Here is a 16282-nt window from a genome sequence, read left to right as displayed (position 1 = left end):
GCCCGAAAGTCTCCTGATAATAAAAATAATATTAATATGGTTTTGAAATAAAACAAAGGGGTACATGTCTAAATAACTTTAAATAATGAAATAACAAGACACATTTAATTACCTTGAATTTTGCCTTATACCACATAATTCTAAAATGCCTGCAACTCAATAGTTGCTTTGTATTGGAATAGATGCTTTAAATGGGCTTTTTTTTAAATTTTTTGCAGTGGGGTTAAGTGTAGGCTTTTTAAATATGTTATATTAAATCACACTATTAATGTTAATTTTAAAATTTAAATTTTAAATTAAAAAATTTTTCTTTCATTGCATGAATCTTGAAGAAAAAAAATTTCCATTATCTAAAAATGAAATATGGTGATCAGAACATTAGAAATATATTTCTTTCTTTTAAATGTTTTTTGCTAACCTGTCATATTGTATAATATCACTCAGCAAATAATTGATTTTATTTTACAGAAAAAATATGATAAACTGATTGACGCATGACCTGAATACTATACTTAGTAGGTCAAGTTTAGTCAATGTAACATATATTAGGTATGAAGTAGAGGAAATTATTGAGAAATGTACAATCCAGTTAAGTCATAAAAAAGTTCATGCTACTATGAGACCTCATGAAAATTGTTGTAATTTTAATCATTTGATAGAAAGGGTTAAAATTAAGAAATAAAGTTTTTTGTTTATAAATCAGAATGATTTTAGATAGCTTATTGTTTTTATGGACATTTCTCAGAAATGCTGTTAAGTACTACGGACAGTCAATAGCACAAAGACATTCCATATGACAAGAATAAAAATGCATCTATTTCAGAATTCTTTTGTTCTTAAAACTCTATTCATATAAAAATAAGAGGATTCATTCTTTTACCTAATTTCAATCATTTGTTCAATTTAGCATTATATTTCAAATGAATGAAATAGAATTTAAATTCATATGCTAATATAATATACATACACATTTTTATTATATTAATCATCCATAGTTTAATTCAAGTTTCTGAATGAAAGATATTTAAAATTAATCAAGTAAGGTCTCAGATGATGTTCAGAGATAGTTTTAACTGTGCAGTATCTCTTGGATCTTTTGCGATTTCACGCCTGAATGAATTCAAGCTGCAGAGCCATTTAGGAAACGAACTACATGAGTAATTGTAATTAAGGAAATGGGTATCGCGTATGACAACTGGTTTTTATCTGTTGAAGGGCCTATTTTATGCACTGAAAAGGGGCCCATTGATACATTTGCACATTGATTTGACAGATACTTATTAAACTCAGCAGGAATCAATTACGGAACCATAAGCAGACCCATGGCACTGTAATTTTCTTTTCAGCATAAGAAGCCCTGGAAGAGTTGAGAGTCATGATTTACTGGTACATAACTAGTTAGTGGTATTTGTATTTCTACTTTAGTTTACAACTAGTATATTTTTGTAAAATGAAGATATAGAACATTTAATCTTAGATATCAAGTGATGACTTCAGCAACAGTAAAATATCATTAAGTCAAATCTACTCGTTTGCAATAGTTGTAATTCAGGAAGAAATTTGATCACTTTTACCATTGTGATATGTGTGAACAAATTGTTCAAAAATCAGTAATGCAGGAAAGATTACGTCAAACCGTATTGTTATTTGAATGAAAGAAAAGGTTAAAATTAATTAACAATAAGCTATCTAATTGTTTTTGTAAGTATTTATTAAGCATTTCCTTTGTGCAAGTGAAAAAATAATTTTCAATGCTTTTAGAAAATGGCATTTTAATAGTTTGAATTTAAATCATTTTCTATCCTTCATGAAGGATATAGATATTGCAGATATTATACCCATTTCACGAGGGTGTTTAGTTGTTTTCCACATTTATATATGTTTATATAATACTTACATATATATATACATAGCACATCTATTTATATTCTTATGTATTTCTGTATGCGTTCATGTGTGTATATGTGTGTGTATTACCTCAGTCAAAAGTTAGGAAAGACCTAACTTTTAAAAGAACATGGTTTCCCACCACTTCCAGAGTCATCTTTAGTTCTCCAGTCATTTTGATACATAACTTGTCACTAGACCCAGATAGCTCCCAAGGAAGTGAGACATCATTCCCTCACTCAAATCCAGTTCACTTACATGTCATGACATCACCTCCCTGATGTCATGGTCTTCTTCTAGAATGAATAGCAGGCACCAATCAACTGTGTTTGTATATTATAATATACAATAATATAAAATATAAATAACATACAAAATATCCTTTGATTCAGAATTTTCACCAATTCATATTTGATTTCCTATTAATTAATTTAATTCCGTACAACTATTCATTTTTGTAAATGATAAACTTTTTCTGTCTATACATCCACACTTTTGCTTTACAATTATAGATTTTTTTAAAAAGGTTGGATGTATATATTATGTTTTTATTTTTTTTTGAAATAACAGGATAGTTAAAAATAATAGGTTTATTTTGCTTGGTACTGCAGAGAAACAGCACTACAGTTAATCTGTAGAAAACACATTGCATTTTGTGGTAATATGTCTTCCTTTGAATGTTAGGGAATGGATAAGTGTCTTTAATTCTGGCTTGACTTTTTATTTATCATGCACCTACTATTTATGGAAGACTTTGCTAGATGCTGAAGGAAGACAAAGTTTGGTAAGACATAGTCTCTATCTTCATGAAGCTTACAAGTTGGTGGTGGGAATAACACACATACAGAAATAGCTATTGTAACATACATAGAGATAACTATAGAAATATCTCTAATACCAAATAGAAAGTAGAAATTTGTAGGAGGTGAGAAAATAAAATGCCCTTCTATATTCAAGGAAGAGAAGGAGAAAGGAAAGACCATCTCACATTGGAAACTAACTCATGAGATTTTAGTTGAATCTTGACCAGCTTAAATGGGCATGGGCCATGACTAGTAAATTTCTGGGCCAAGAGTAGTAAAGCAGGGGATTAAAATTCCACCTCCAGCTAGAAGTTTCCTCCCTAACCCTGTGGAGGTCAATAGGGAAATATGAAAGAAATATCCAAGAATGTAACAGACAATCCTGTTTGGTAATTATGGTTGACAAGATTGGGCTCAGGCTTATTTTGTAACTGATTAGGCGGAGGCTGTGATTGAACTGTTACCTAATAAAATAAAATCAATTCCTTAGACATTATGACTTTCCTTTTTAAGTTGTAAGAGCTGATGACTCAAGTATGTGAAAGGACATTTCCTACTTTATTTCCTTAGTCTTTAAAATTCTTTGTAATCATATAGTCTTAACCCCACATTATTTATTCTTTGCATGGCAACATACATCAATATTGTAATCTTTTAAGTATGTGCTTATCTCATGTATACTTTGATAATATTAGGTTGTGTTATTTATGACTTATGATAAATGAAGTCAAGTCCAAAAGTCTACAATAAAGGCAGAAATAAACTGGGAGAACAAGCATTTGTACTGCCTCACAATATAGACAAGACATTTTATATATCAGTATGATACGTCAACAAAATCAGTTTATCAAATATTTAAGATCAAATTATGATGGCATTACAAATCTTTATCTTTCCATTGAATCTCCTTCTATTGAATCAAGTTGCATGTGGATCAAAATTGTAAGAGTGATGCAGTTTTAGCCTGAAGTCAGGAAGATCTGAGTTCATATCCAGCCTTTTATGCTTGCCAGGTATGTGACCTTGAGCAAATCACTGAACCTCTGTTTGCTTCGTATTTTATCAACTGTCAAATTGGGATAATGGCAGAACCTACAGTACAGGATTGTTGTGAGTGAGGATCACATGAAATAATATTTTTTTTAGGTTTTTGCAAGGCAAACGAGGTTAAGTGACTTTCCCAAGGCCACATAGCTAGGTAATTATTAAGTGTCTGAGACCGGATTTGAACCCAGGTACTCCTGACTCCAGGGCTGGTGCCTTATCCACTATGTCACCTTAACCGCCCCTTGAAATCATATTTATAAGTCAAATAGTACAGCTATTTGTAAATAGGAAGGACTTAACTAGTCCTTCCTCTCCCTCCCTACCTCCTTCCTCCCTCTCTCCCTCCTTCCCTTCCTTCCTTCCTTCCTTCCTTCCTTCCTTCCTTCCTTCCTTCCTTCCTTCCTTCCTTCCTTCCTTCCTTCCTTCCTTCCTTCCTCATATTCCTTAATATTTCTTAATAAGAATCAAAATTTCATTCATAAAAATCTTTATTCATAAAAAACATTTGTTGATATTCTTTGAATATATTTTGGGAGGCAAGTGTAAAAAAAAGTCCTTATGTCAAAGGAAAGGGAGGATTCTTTTTCTAACCTTGAGTTTACAGCAAATAGTTTTCATTGCTTCATTTGATTATTAGGTCAGACAGCCCCAAGATGTAGCACCTGGCTACCAGAAGATGTAGTTGTTGCAACATAATGGAAGTTCCTGGGTAGTTAAACATGACCTATGGCTGTTGGGAAAATCCCATGCTCATTTTTAGTCCAAAAGCATCTTCTATTGGTCTTTGACTTGAAACACATCAGCTGCTGCTCCTTCCTCATTTATTAGTCAAATCTTCATATTGTTATTGTTATGAAAATTGACATGAGCCATTAGACACCATAAAATGATGGATCATCATTTTTCTATTCTCAAAGGATACAGATAGATTATCCATCACTTATGAAAAGACTAAGGAATAGGGGCAACTTAGTGGCACAGTGAATAGAGCACAGGCCCTGGAGTCAGGAGGACCTGAGTTGAAATCCAGCCTCAGACAATGAATAATCACCTAGCTGTGTGGCCTTGGGCAAGTCACTTAACCCCTTTGCCTTGCAAAAACCTAAAAACAACCCCCCCGAAAAAAAAGACTAGGGATAAATATGTATTCCTAGGATTGACATTTATTATCTCATCATTCTCTGGTACTTATATTACATTCTTTTTCTGGCATTTTTCTCAATTTATTCATTCCATTTTCATTTCTTATCTATACTTTAACTCTTTATACCATTTTTCTTTGCTTGTTTTCTTCTTATTTTTTATCTAATTCCTTTCAAACCTTCCTTTCTCTCTTTCTTGGTAACTAATCAGCATCTCCTTCAATTCTGTTTCTTTTATAAACCACTTAGTTTTTGATCCCATTAAAGCTTAACTAATTACTTTTTCTGAACTAGTCTTTCAGGAGCAAGGAGAAGAACAAAGTAAAATTGTAGACTTCTATTCTATATTATGTTTTGGGGGTATTTGGGGATTATTTGAAATATTATTTGTACAAGCTAAAAGAATTATCAATGCAAATATAATTCATTGATGCTTCTGTGATTTTATCCCACTAGATATTTCCTTCAGGAATATGGCTCTCAACTAACCCAGTCTTGACCTTCCTGTAAGACTCTCTAAATGCATCAAACATTTATTCATTCAACAAGCATTTGCAAATCACTTGTTAAATGTCTTGTATTGTACTAGATGCTAGTACAGAATATAAAAACAGAAATGAACAGTTATTATCTTTGTCATCATCACAGTTGTTTTCACAGTAGTTTTAAGAGGAGTAGTAAGCATTTATAGAACACTAATATTTGCAACTTTATGTTTTAGAGAATTGAATGTCAGACTTGGAGTCATGGAGACTCCTCTTTTAGCATTCAAACTTGTCCTCAGATCCTAGCTATGTGATGCTGGACAGGTCACTTAACCCCATTTGCCTCAGTTTCCTCATCTGTAAAAAGAGCTAAAGAAGGCAATGACAAAACATTCCAGTTTCTTTGCCAAGAAAACCCCAAATGGAATCACAGAGAGTCAAATATGAATGAAAAATGACTGATCAAAACATTTGTGAAGCACCATTTGATTCTACAGCAACCTTGTGAGATAGATACTATTATTTACCTCATCTTACTGAGTAAACTGAATAATTTAAGCTACTTGTTCAATGTCACTTAGCTAGTGACTGAAACAAAATTTGACTGTCTCCTGAATCTAAATCTAAAATTCTATCCACTGCACCATCCCCCAAACCCCCATTAGAGTGAGATTTCTTGGAATAGGGATACAGTGTGTGCACAGATAAGAAAATGCAAAAAGTACCAAATTTCAGATTAATTACAAAATAATTTCAGGAGAGGGAATGCTTAAAGAGTACAGAATGTGTTGTGTTGGATTTGTGTGGTGCCAAGAGCTGAGGCATAAAAACTTTGAATTCTGAGAAGTATATGTAGATGAGGCAGGAAAGCATTCTAGTCTCAGGGAGCAGCCAATGCAAAGCCATGAAGAAAGATTAGATATGTCTTGCCTGGGAAACAGTATTTGCTTGAACTCAAAGACAGTGAAAAGGAGCAAATTGTACTGGGGAAGAGACTAAAAGCCAGACTGTTAAGGTCTTCAACTACCAAATAGAGGAATATATATTTTATTATCCTAGAGGCAATAAGAAATCACTGAAACTTGGAGAATGATGTAATCAGGTCTGTTCTTTAGGAATATCAATTTGACAGTTATGTGGAAAATGGATTCAAGGGGGCAGATGAAGCAGGGAGAGCAATTAGGAGAATTTAAAATAATGAAGGAAAGGGCTAACAATGGACCAAATTAGGGGAATAGTTATGAAAGTGCAAAGAATAAATTAGATGTGAGAGAAGTTGTGAAGACAGAATTATGGTCATTGATTGGATTTATATGGTAGCCAAGAGAGAGAAGAGTGGAGGCCAATTTTCTGACTAAAATTACAGTTATTCCCTCCATATAAATAGGAAAGTAATAATTGACTGAAAGGCATAAGAATGCTATATCCCATTATGTTTGTTAATTGATTATTAAATAATACCTTTGATTTAGTAAAACAAAGCAAAACAAGTTTTTACAATAAAATATCTTCTCTGCATGTGTCATATTTATGTAAAGATTCTTTAAAAGACTTAGCAGGAGAAAGAACTTTGGAATCTGCCTCTTTTTGATTACTCTTACCAAGTAAAACCTACAGGGATTTGTGTTCTCATTGACTTATAGATTACTGTCAAAGAAGTCATTTTTCACAACATACAAATCAAAGATAAATTCTCTAGAAATTCTTAGATCATCATGATACTCTTAATTGCTCTGACCATTTTATTGATGGCATCAATATCTAGAATATTTCAAAACCTTGTAAATAAGACTGAAGATCATTCAAAAAAGAATTTAGCCCAATTCACATAGGAAATTTAAAAACAACAATAATGCATGAAGAATTCCTATTTCCTAGATTATATTATGCATCTGAATGGATAACCAGTAGAGCTCACCTATTAGTATATTTGTAGACTCACACATAAACATATACATAATTAGCTAGCTAGTTAGTCATATGTCTACTACTGACTTGGAAATTAAAAAAAACAAAATAGGAGCATTTAGGCTCGGAATTAAGTGGGAAGAAGATGACAGTCTGGAATGCCTTTGGGAAAAAAAACCCAAATTTGAGGATTACTTTTGGAGAACATGCTGGATTCTTCCTGAAATAGAGGTCAGTAGTTTTAAAAAAAAATCATTATCATTCCAGTGTTATTTAGTGATGAATTATGAAACAATAGTGTCCAAAGAATTTAAGTTGAAGATCACTAAAAGGGTAATGGAAAGGTGATGATAAGCAGCTTGTATCAGAGTAGATTATGTTTCTGAGAGTTTAGTGAGAATAGGAGGAGTGAGTAGATAGAGTTAGTATCTAGAGTTAAAAGTTATTCAGCCAGTCTTGGCTGAACCTGAATATATAACTCTGAAATATTTGCAAATAGCTTGTTTTCTTAAGTAGGTAAACAGTTCTCATATAATCTTGTTGACAGTATTCAGTTGTCTACCAGACATTTTTATGTGCATAGTTACAAAACTCAACAGAACAACAACTGAAGTCTAGTTCCTGTGAGAACCTTAAGTTGAATTTGAGAAGTCTGAATTAATGAAATTTTGCCATCCATTTGAAATCTCAAGAAACAATTTTCATGAGAGTTGCTTTATTTCTTGAATCAACAATTGTCTTATATGTGAATTGTTATATTGTGATCTAAATAAGAACTTGAAGTCTACATTTCTTTTCACACACACCTGTTAACTTTTTAAATGGATTATTTGAAATGTCAGTCCTCTGAGGCATAAAGAAAAAAGACCAGTGTCTTGTGTGTCATAACAATAACGTAGTTTTTACTATTTGCCTATCCTCATGAAATTGAAATAGGAAATGTTCTTTCAAATCAGGAAGTAGAGAAAATGACAGCTGTGTTACTATTTAACAAGGGAGTGAAAATTATATCATAAAAATAGTTATTTACCACAGACATATTGGTATCCTTGCATATAAAATTTAATGAAAGGGGTTTTTAAAGTCACCGAGTCATTGTAAATATAATCCTAGTAGGGTTTTTAATTAAAACAGCTAACCCACACAATTTTGGGTATGGCAAAGCATTTCAAAACTTGGATCACGAATAACTTAGCTATTGCTGAACACAAACGAAATGTTATACTTTCTCTTGGGAAGCCACTTAACTTAGAACTATTAAACCATTGAACAGAACAGCCATGATTTCTCTTGACACTGCAAAGTTTTCATTCCTATTTTAACAAGCCAGTAGTACAACTGTTCATTTCAGTAATAGAGTCTTTGTGTGTATACATATTCATGTGTCTATAGTATGTGTGACATTCCCTTTAACAATCTTAGACTTTTCTAAACTCTCTTTAATGGAATTTTAAAAAAATCACCAAAAATATGATAGCAACTATAATAAACCCCAATTTCCTTGAGGATCACAAAATGGCAGAACACTGAAAACTAGACCTCAGAGACTGTCCCATCTGGTTTAACCAGAATGAGAAAAAAAGAAACACTGTAACATACAGCTCTCAGAAGGAGAAAACTTATTACCTCCTGAGTCAGTCCATAAAACTTTTGGATGCTTCTAAGTGTTGAGAAATTTTCCTTAACATCAAGGATTAATTTCCCTCTGTGTAACTTTAACTCACTGTTCCAAGTTCTTCCCTATAGGCATAAGAACACAAGACCCATAGGATTAACAGAACAAATTTAATTCTTTGATATGAATCTCTTTTAGGTTGTTTGACTGTTATGCCTTTCATCTGTCTTCTCTTTCATAAGCTAATGTTCCACAGTTCCTTTAACTAATCTAGCAGGCTTCTGAGGCACTTCATAAGATTCATTATTATTTTAAGATACTTCATCAGACTTATTGGTTCTACTTTAGATGACTGGCACCTAATCAATACCTTTCCTCAATTATGCCACCCAGTACTAAACACAAACTTGGGTTTAGTCTGATCATGAAAGTATAACAACAATACTATTAGCTTCCTAGTACTCGACATTTTGTATGTCTTAACTCTACCTTAAATTCTTTTAAGTTTTTTATTGCTGTTACAGCAAAATATTAATTTTCATATTTTTATCTAAGATTGCTTTTAATCATATACTCTTCATTATATATTAATAAAGTTGATTAAAAACTAAATACTAAACATTATACTATTCATAATTACTTTTCATCTTATTAAATTTGACTTAATGTTCTAACTTGTAAGGTTCCCAAGTTAATTATACAAAAATGCTATTTTTTCCCAACTTTGTGTCATCTCCAAATTTAATGATCAAATTATTTCTTCCTTTCATCTATGTAATTCATAAATATGTTTAATTTTTTGGGTCTAAGCACAGAACCCTAAGATGCTTCAGAGGAGACCCCCTTCCTTTCAAGTAGACATAAAACTAATAGTAACTAATCTTTGGGACTGATCATTCAGTCAGTGGACCTCATTGTAGGTCTGATAACCTTGTCTCTATCTCTACATCTTCTCCACAAAAATAGCATAATATATTTTGTCAAATCTTTTGCTAAAATCTAAGTAGGTTACATTTGCAACATTTCTCTTATCTACCAATTTTTTTTTTTTTAGGTTTTTTACAAGGCAAATGGGGTTAAGTGGCTTGCCCAAGGCCACACAGCTAAGTAATTATTAAGTGTCTGAGACCGGATTTGAACCCAGGTACTCCTGACTCCAAGGCCGGTGCTTTATCCACTACTTTATCCACCTAGCTGCCCCCATTATCTACCAATTTTAAAACTTGAAAAAAAAGAAATAATGGAAGTCTTACGAGACATATTGAAGCCAAATTACCTCATTGATTACTACTTTAATTGCAATATATTCATTAATGTATGCACAAAATTGAAATACATTTTTTTCTTTTTTTGTTTAAATTTATTTAAGGCAATTAGGTTAAGTCACTTGCCCAAGGTCACACAGGTAGATTAAGTGTCTGAGGTCAAATTTGAACTCAGGTCCTCCTGACTCCAGGGCCGGTGTACATACACTGTACCACCTAGCTGCCCCCCAAATTTTTCTTTCAGTAGTGGTCAAGCTCTCTACATATTGATTATTTCCCTTCTTAAAAACATAATATTTTCCTTCTTTATTCCTTAGTGACTTTTTTTGTGATCTGTCAAAGATCTTTGAAAGTGACTGAGAAATCACATCTAACAGTTGTTCGACAGTAATCTTAGATTTAATTTATCTTGATTTAATGATTTCAATTCATCAAAAACAAGATTTTCTTTCATATTGTGTTAATTTTTTTTCTAGTCCAAAGTTTATTCTTCAGGCTAGAGAAAATAGAGACAAAATAAGAATTGAGTAATTCCATCTTCAATTCTTCTTTTAATGTACATAGTATGATCTACCCTGACATTCTGTCCTAGCCATTCTTTTCTCTTATCTCAAACATAGTTTTAGGAATAAATTTGTTTTCATGATGATATCTAGTTCTCAAATGTTATACATTATACACTTGTGATTAGCCATATACAGTTTTTGTACATATGCCTTGAATTTTGTTGCTGCCTTCTTTCTTTGAATTTTGTTTCCAGTGAATTTCTCAAATATCCTCTTTCTCTTTTTGATCTGAAATTTTGGGTAATCTATGTGGCAACTAATATAATGACAATACAGAGCTGATTCCTCCCTTTTTCTTCCTTAATAATTACAAATGATAATTTAATTAAAATAAAACCTTGTAAAATAAAGTTGATTTCACCATAAATGAATTTATAATAGAAATGTTAGGTCTACTGACTAAGAAAGAGCACTTAAGAAATATGACAGCTCTATTACTGTGCTTTGTTGAGCCAAATAATTCTATTTTTAGAATTTATTTAATTTATATATTTAATTTTTGAGTTACATATTCATTTCCAAATATATCTCGCAAATTTGCCATTCCTTAAAACATAATCTAAAATAGAAAGGACAAAGACAAATTGACAATACTAATCAATCCATCAGTCATGAGAGAATGCATAATATTCCGCTTCTATAGATCCCCAACATTTGTAATGAAAAGAGGAGGGACACTTCCTCTCTTCTTCTGCAAGATATTTCTTGGTAATTCTTTTTCTTTTTTTTTTTTAGGTTTTTTTTTGCAAGGCAATGGGGTTAAGTGACTTGTCCAAGGTCACACAGTTAAATAATTATTAAGTTTCTGAGGTCAGATTTGTACTCAGGTCCTTCTAGGGCTAATGCTCCATCCACTCATGGCACCTAACTGCCCCTATAGGATCTATTTACCTGAAAGCTTAAGTTTATTTTTAAGTTAAAATACATTGAGCAGGAATGGTAATGTAGTTAAGAGAAAAATCAGAAAAGTCTAACAAAGCTTTATGAAATGTGAAGTCTAGAAAGGAAAAAGTAATTAATAGTCAAAATTAAAGAGAAACTAAGAAAAATGGGGACTAATATGAAGTCAAGGGAAAGTAGTATTGAGCAGAACTAATTCTCCAATAAGAGGATTTTAGTTCACATCATCACTCTGAGATTTACTTCCTTACCAAATTGATTTTGATCAAGTCATTTAGCTTGAAATCCCTCCTAGCCCCAACATTTTGTGGAGATTACTGGTTTGGAAGTTAGAGGATTTGGGATTCATTGTTGAGTCTGTCATTACCTCTTTGATCTTAGTCACTTTCTCATCTTTAACACTGGGAATGTTAGAATGGTTAGTGGATTGTGGCAATCTTTGAAAGAAAAAATTTAGTTGAATGGTAAGATAGATGAACTTGTTGCAGGGAATTACAAAGTGAAAAGATGATGAAATGGAGTCTAGGAAAAATAACTTATTTTTGAAAAAGGAGTTTTGCAGAGAGAAAGAGTTATGGAACAATAGCTTCATATGATGTGTTTGATTCAAGTGAATGAGAATGTGTTTAGGTAATAGGGCAGGAGATACAGATAGAGAAATTGAATATTATAATGAGAGAAGGAATGAACAAAGATGCAAGTTCTCAGAGGAAATTGGAAAGAGGTGATGGGAGTAAGAGCACTAGGCAAGAAAACTACACTCCTAGAAAATAAGAGAGAATGAGGGATGATGCTGAGGCTTAGTAATTGGAAGGAGTTCTTGATTGATGGTCTCACTTTTTCTGGATAAAATATGAAATAAGACCCTTTGCTGAAAGGGAAAACCATTTTGAGGGGCTTTGGAGGACCTTAGAAATTAAGTGAAAATAATGAGGCAATTTATTCAAATTAATTTTCCAAAGTGTCTCTATCACAGTTTGTGTAGCCATTTCACATGATCAATGGGGGCCTATTTTGTTTATAGTTCTTTGTAACTAAATTATTCAAACCCTTCATGACTCTAGTGCCTTCCTTCTTTTGCAGTTTTCTTCCTGTTTACTCTGCTCTGTAGACTCTTAAGATATGGCTATTCTGGTCTATTTGATGCTCTTAAATGTTCTTTACAGTGGTTGTCCTGCATGCTCAGAATTCTTTCCCTCCTTGATTTTTGTCTCAGAGCTTCCCTGGATTTCTTTAAGGCAGTTCATATCCCATGATCTGCAGGAGATCTTTATCCTTTCCCATTCATGCATTCCAGTCTTCACAACCAGGGCCATCTCCAGTCATCCTGATCCATATCTGACCACTGGACCCAGATGGCTCTGGAGGAGGAAAGTGAGACTGGTGACTTAGCACAGCTCCCAGTCATTTAAATCCAGGTCACATGCATATGATGGTATCATATCCCTGATGTCATAATCTTCTTTGAGAAGGAAAGACAAGCACCAATTTGTTTATATATAAGGTTCTACACTATTCTTAATATTATAAAATATAGAATAGCATAAGGTAAATCTATTACATATATGATTATTTGCATATTGTAGTCTGCAAAAGAATATGAGCTTCTTGAAGGCAGGGACTGTGATTTTACAGTAGATGTAAAATATCTGGCACTTAGTAATCACTTAATAAATGATGTTTATTGACTGATGAAACACTCTTGGAGGCTCTATTACTGTATCTGTATGTGTTCTTTAGTCCCAAAGAACATAATAGAGGAGGAATAAAATAAAGAGGATTTGGACTTTAATAACAGAAGAATATTGCTGTTTTTATATGGAAATATTGTTGTATAAAGAAGTGTGTCTAGTAAAGAAGAAAAAGTATATTTCAAGAGATATGGAAGTCTATGTATTTGGGAACTTGAGGTAATCTTTATTTAAACCTTTCTTTTGTATGTCTCATAAACTTTTATTAGTGACTGGAATTGATAGTTTTCTTACCCCCTTTGGGAAATCAATGATTCCCTTTGTATTATGGGCTGATGTTTGCTTAATTTGAAGAATATTTGTTCCTTTTAGTAGACTAGGACCTTGGGTAAGGGAGATGAAGGGAGAAATGCAATTTTTGGTATCAATGAAAAAAGTCCTATTCTAGGATACATTTTAAATTATCAAAAATTCTTTAGATTTTTAAAATTAAGATTATCACCCAGTCTTTGCCTCTCTTTATATAGGATGTGTTCTGTATTTCAGAAGTACATCAAATAACTTTTTTTTCATTCTAAGAAAATGCATATGCAAAGTGAATTGAATTCATTGAAGAAATTGTTTGGATAATTTAATTTCCAACTCTCCAAAATCCCTCTTGCTTCAATTCTGTGTTCTAAAGAAAGATCTTTGGGGTGGCTAGGTGGCATAGTGGATAAAGCACCGGCCTTGGAGTCAGGAGTACCTGGGTTCAAATCCGGTCTCAGACACTTAATAATTACCTAGCTGTGTGGCCTTGGGCAAGCCACTTAATCCCATTTGCCTTGCAAAAAAAACCCAAACAAACCTAAAAAAAAGAAAGATCTTTGTATTATCTTTATGCTTGATATATTACATCCCTTTAGGAAATCTCTATTATGTAGAAGAAATATTATATCTTGTAGCAGGATTATTGATTTATCATTATGAATCACAGGAATGTAATTGAAGTAAACTGGGTTTCTGGTTTTTGCTTTAATTTGCAGAAACTTCATCTACTTTCTCCTTTCTAACTTCCTTGGCTAGGCATCTCTGTAACTTTATGAAAAAAAAATAATTATGGAAAGTACCTGTGAAAGAAGGTTTTATTAAAAATGAAGGGCAATCAACTATCCATTGTTCTAGAGATGATCAAAGCATGGTTGTTTCCTCAAAGCAGTGAATCTACTTATGATTTTTTAAAAAAATAAACATTCACTTGGATCATAGAGGATCTATGCTGTTACTGTCATTTAATTTCTTTTTTACTTAAAAATTTCAAAGATTTTATTTCTACAAAAATATAATTAAAAGAAATTAGTGGCTACTTCCATATATGTTGGTTTTCTCATACCTCTGTATCTATGAGGGAGTATGTTGAGGACTGGTCTCAAAACCAGGAAAACTGGGTTCAAATACACTTTTATCACATGCTGTCTACTCAAATTATCAACTTTCTGAGAAATTCTCTAAATTAGCCAAGATTCCTGATGTTCCTTATAATTTTTCTTACAACAATCTTACCATGTTAATTCTGTTTTACTCAAGTTAATGCCAAAGTTTGTATTTCTAAACCTACAATGCCTAAAAAACAGGTCAATGGGGCCTGAGAGTACTTAAGGTTTAGAGAAAACTAAATGAAAACTTAAAATGTGCCATAAATTACTCACAAAATAAATGAGTTGATTTTTAACTTTGGAATAATCATTTTTACGTGAGTGGGTATGTGTAGTTGTAGTAGTAGTTGGTTTGCCATAATAGTTTTCCCCCCTTAATTGCATATTCAAATTAGTCTATATTCCCTGAGTCCTTGCCAATGAAGGACCCTTAAAACATGTTTCTTTTAATTATACTGAACCTGGAATTTAAAACTTGTCTAGGATTAATTTGCCAATATATACATATAGGTACTCATGAATGTCTATGTGCATATTTATAAATGTAAGCAGATTCCATAAATGCATTTGTAAAACTCATATTTTCACAAATTTTATTCCAAAGTTTTTTACCTCTCAATCAACATTGTTCATTTTTTCCTCCTGAGACCAGGAGACCATTTAATTTTAAAGAATTCAGCTTTGGGGAAATTTAGTTTATTTTCTGTGTTTTGGTGGAAGTTCTAGATCATTACAGAATTTATGTTTAGGCTATTGTTAATTATAGATATAATGTTTTTAGTGAAATGCCTTCATCTCCAAATGGTTTTTTAGCATCAAAAGTGGAGGCCAGTAAGAGAAGACATATTTCAAGTTTAGAAGCACATTATTTTCATAAATAAGACCTTCCTATTTCTCCAGGAATTATTGTGATTTAATATTTATCAAATATCTGCAGTCTTAAAGACTTCTTAGGCATGTGATGAGCCTCAAACTATGTAAGTTTGACCTTAAAAAAATTTCTATTTAATTCTGTAGGTGTTCTGTTAATCAGAATCAATATTTTTCTTTCCATAGAATAGTTAATATGTATGGGGTTAATATCGTTTTCATTCAGTTTTGATTGAATTGGGCACAATTCAAAGGTATCTCTACTTCTATCCTTGTACTTTATATTTTCAATGTCATCTCTTCCTTTTCTCCTTTTAACTCAAAATTTTTGATATCATTTATAATTCATTAAGGTTTTGATGAGACAAGGAGGTTTCACCTGCTGAGAGCTGTAGCTGTTCAATTTGAAAATATTACATCTTTGATTACATTGTCAGGGAAGCAGTTTTATGTTTTCCTTTTCCAAATCACATGTGCAAAATCAGCAGATTTAAAAAAACAAATAACAACCTGTTGAGTGAAGGTCAAAAAGATGATCTAGTGATAGATAGGGTCCTACTTGACAATACTGCTGCTGCTGTTGCCACCACTAGTTGCTGTTGAAGAGTTGTTTCAGTTGGTTAATTAAGGCATGCTCAGACCATATCTCTTGGTTAAAACTAGTCAGTTGTGATTTGTGTATTGAGTA

The 16282-nt window shown here is 32.4% G+C and overlaps 1 protein-coding gene across 2 annotated transcripts in view; it reads left to right on the top strand.

Annotated features, from left to right (window-relative positions):
* TLL1 (tolloid like 1) overlaps positions 1-16282 on the top strand; it is a 292559-nt gene that overhangs the window by 161029 nt on the left and 115248 nt on the right. The gene's annotated exons all lie outside the window — the stretch shown is intronic.

This window comes from Macrotis lagotis, chromosome 3, assembly GCF_037893015.1.
Source record: "Macrotis lagotis isolate mMagLag1 chromosome 3, bilby.v1.9.chrom.fasta, whole genome shotgun sequence".
In the NCBI taxonomy this organism is placed as follows: domain Eukaryota; kingdom Metazoa; phylum Chordata; class Mammalia; order Peramelemorphia; family Peramelidae; genus Macrotis; species Macrotis lagotis.
This window is presented reverse-complemented; position numbering and strand designations above follow the sequence as displayed.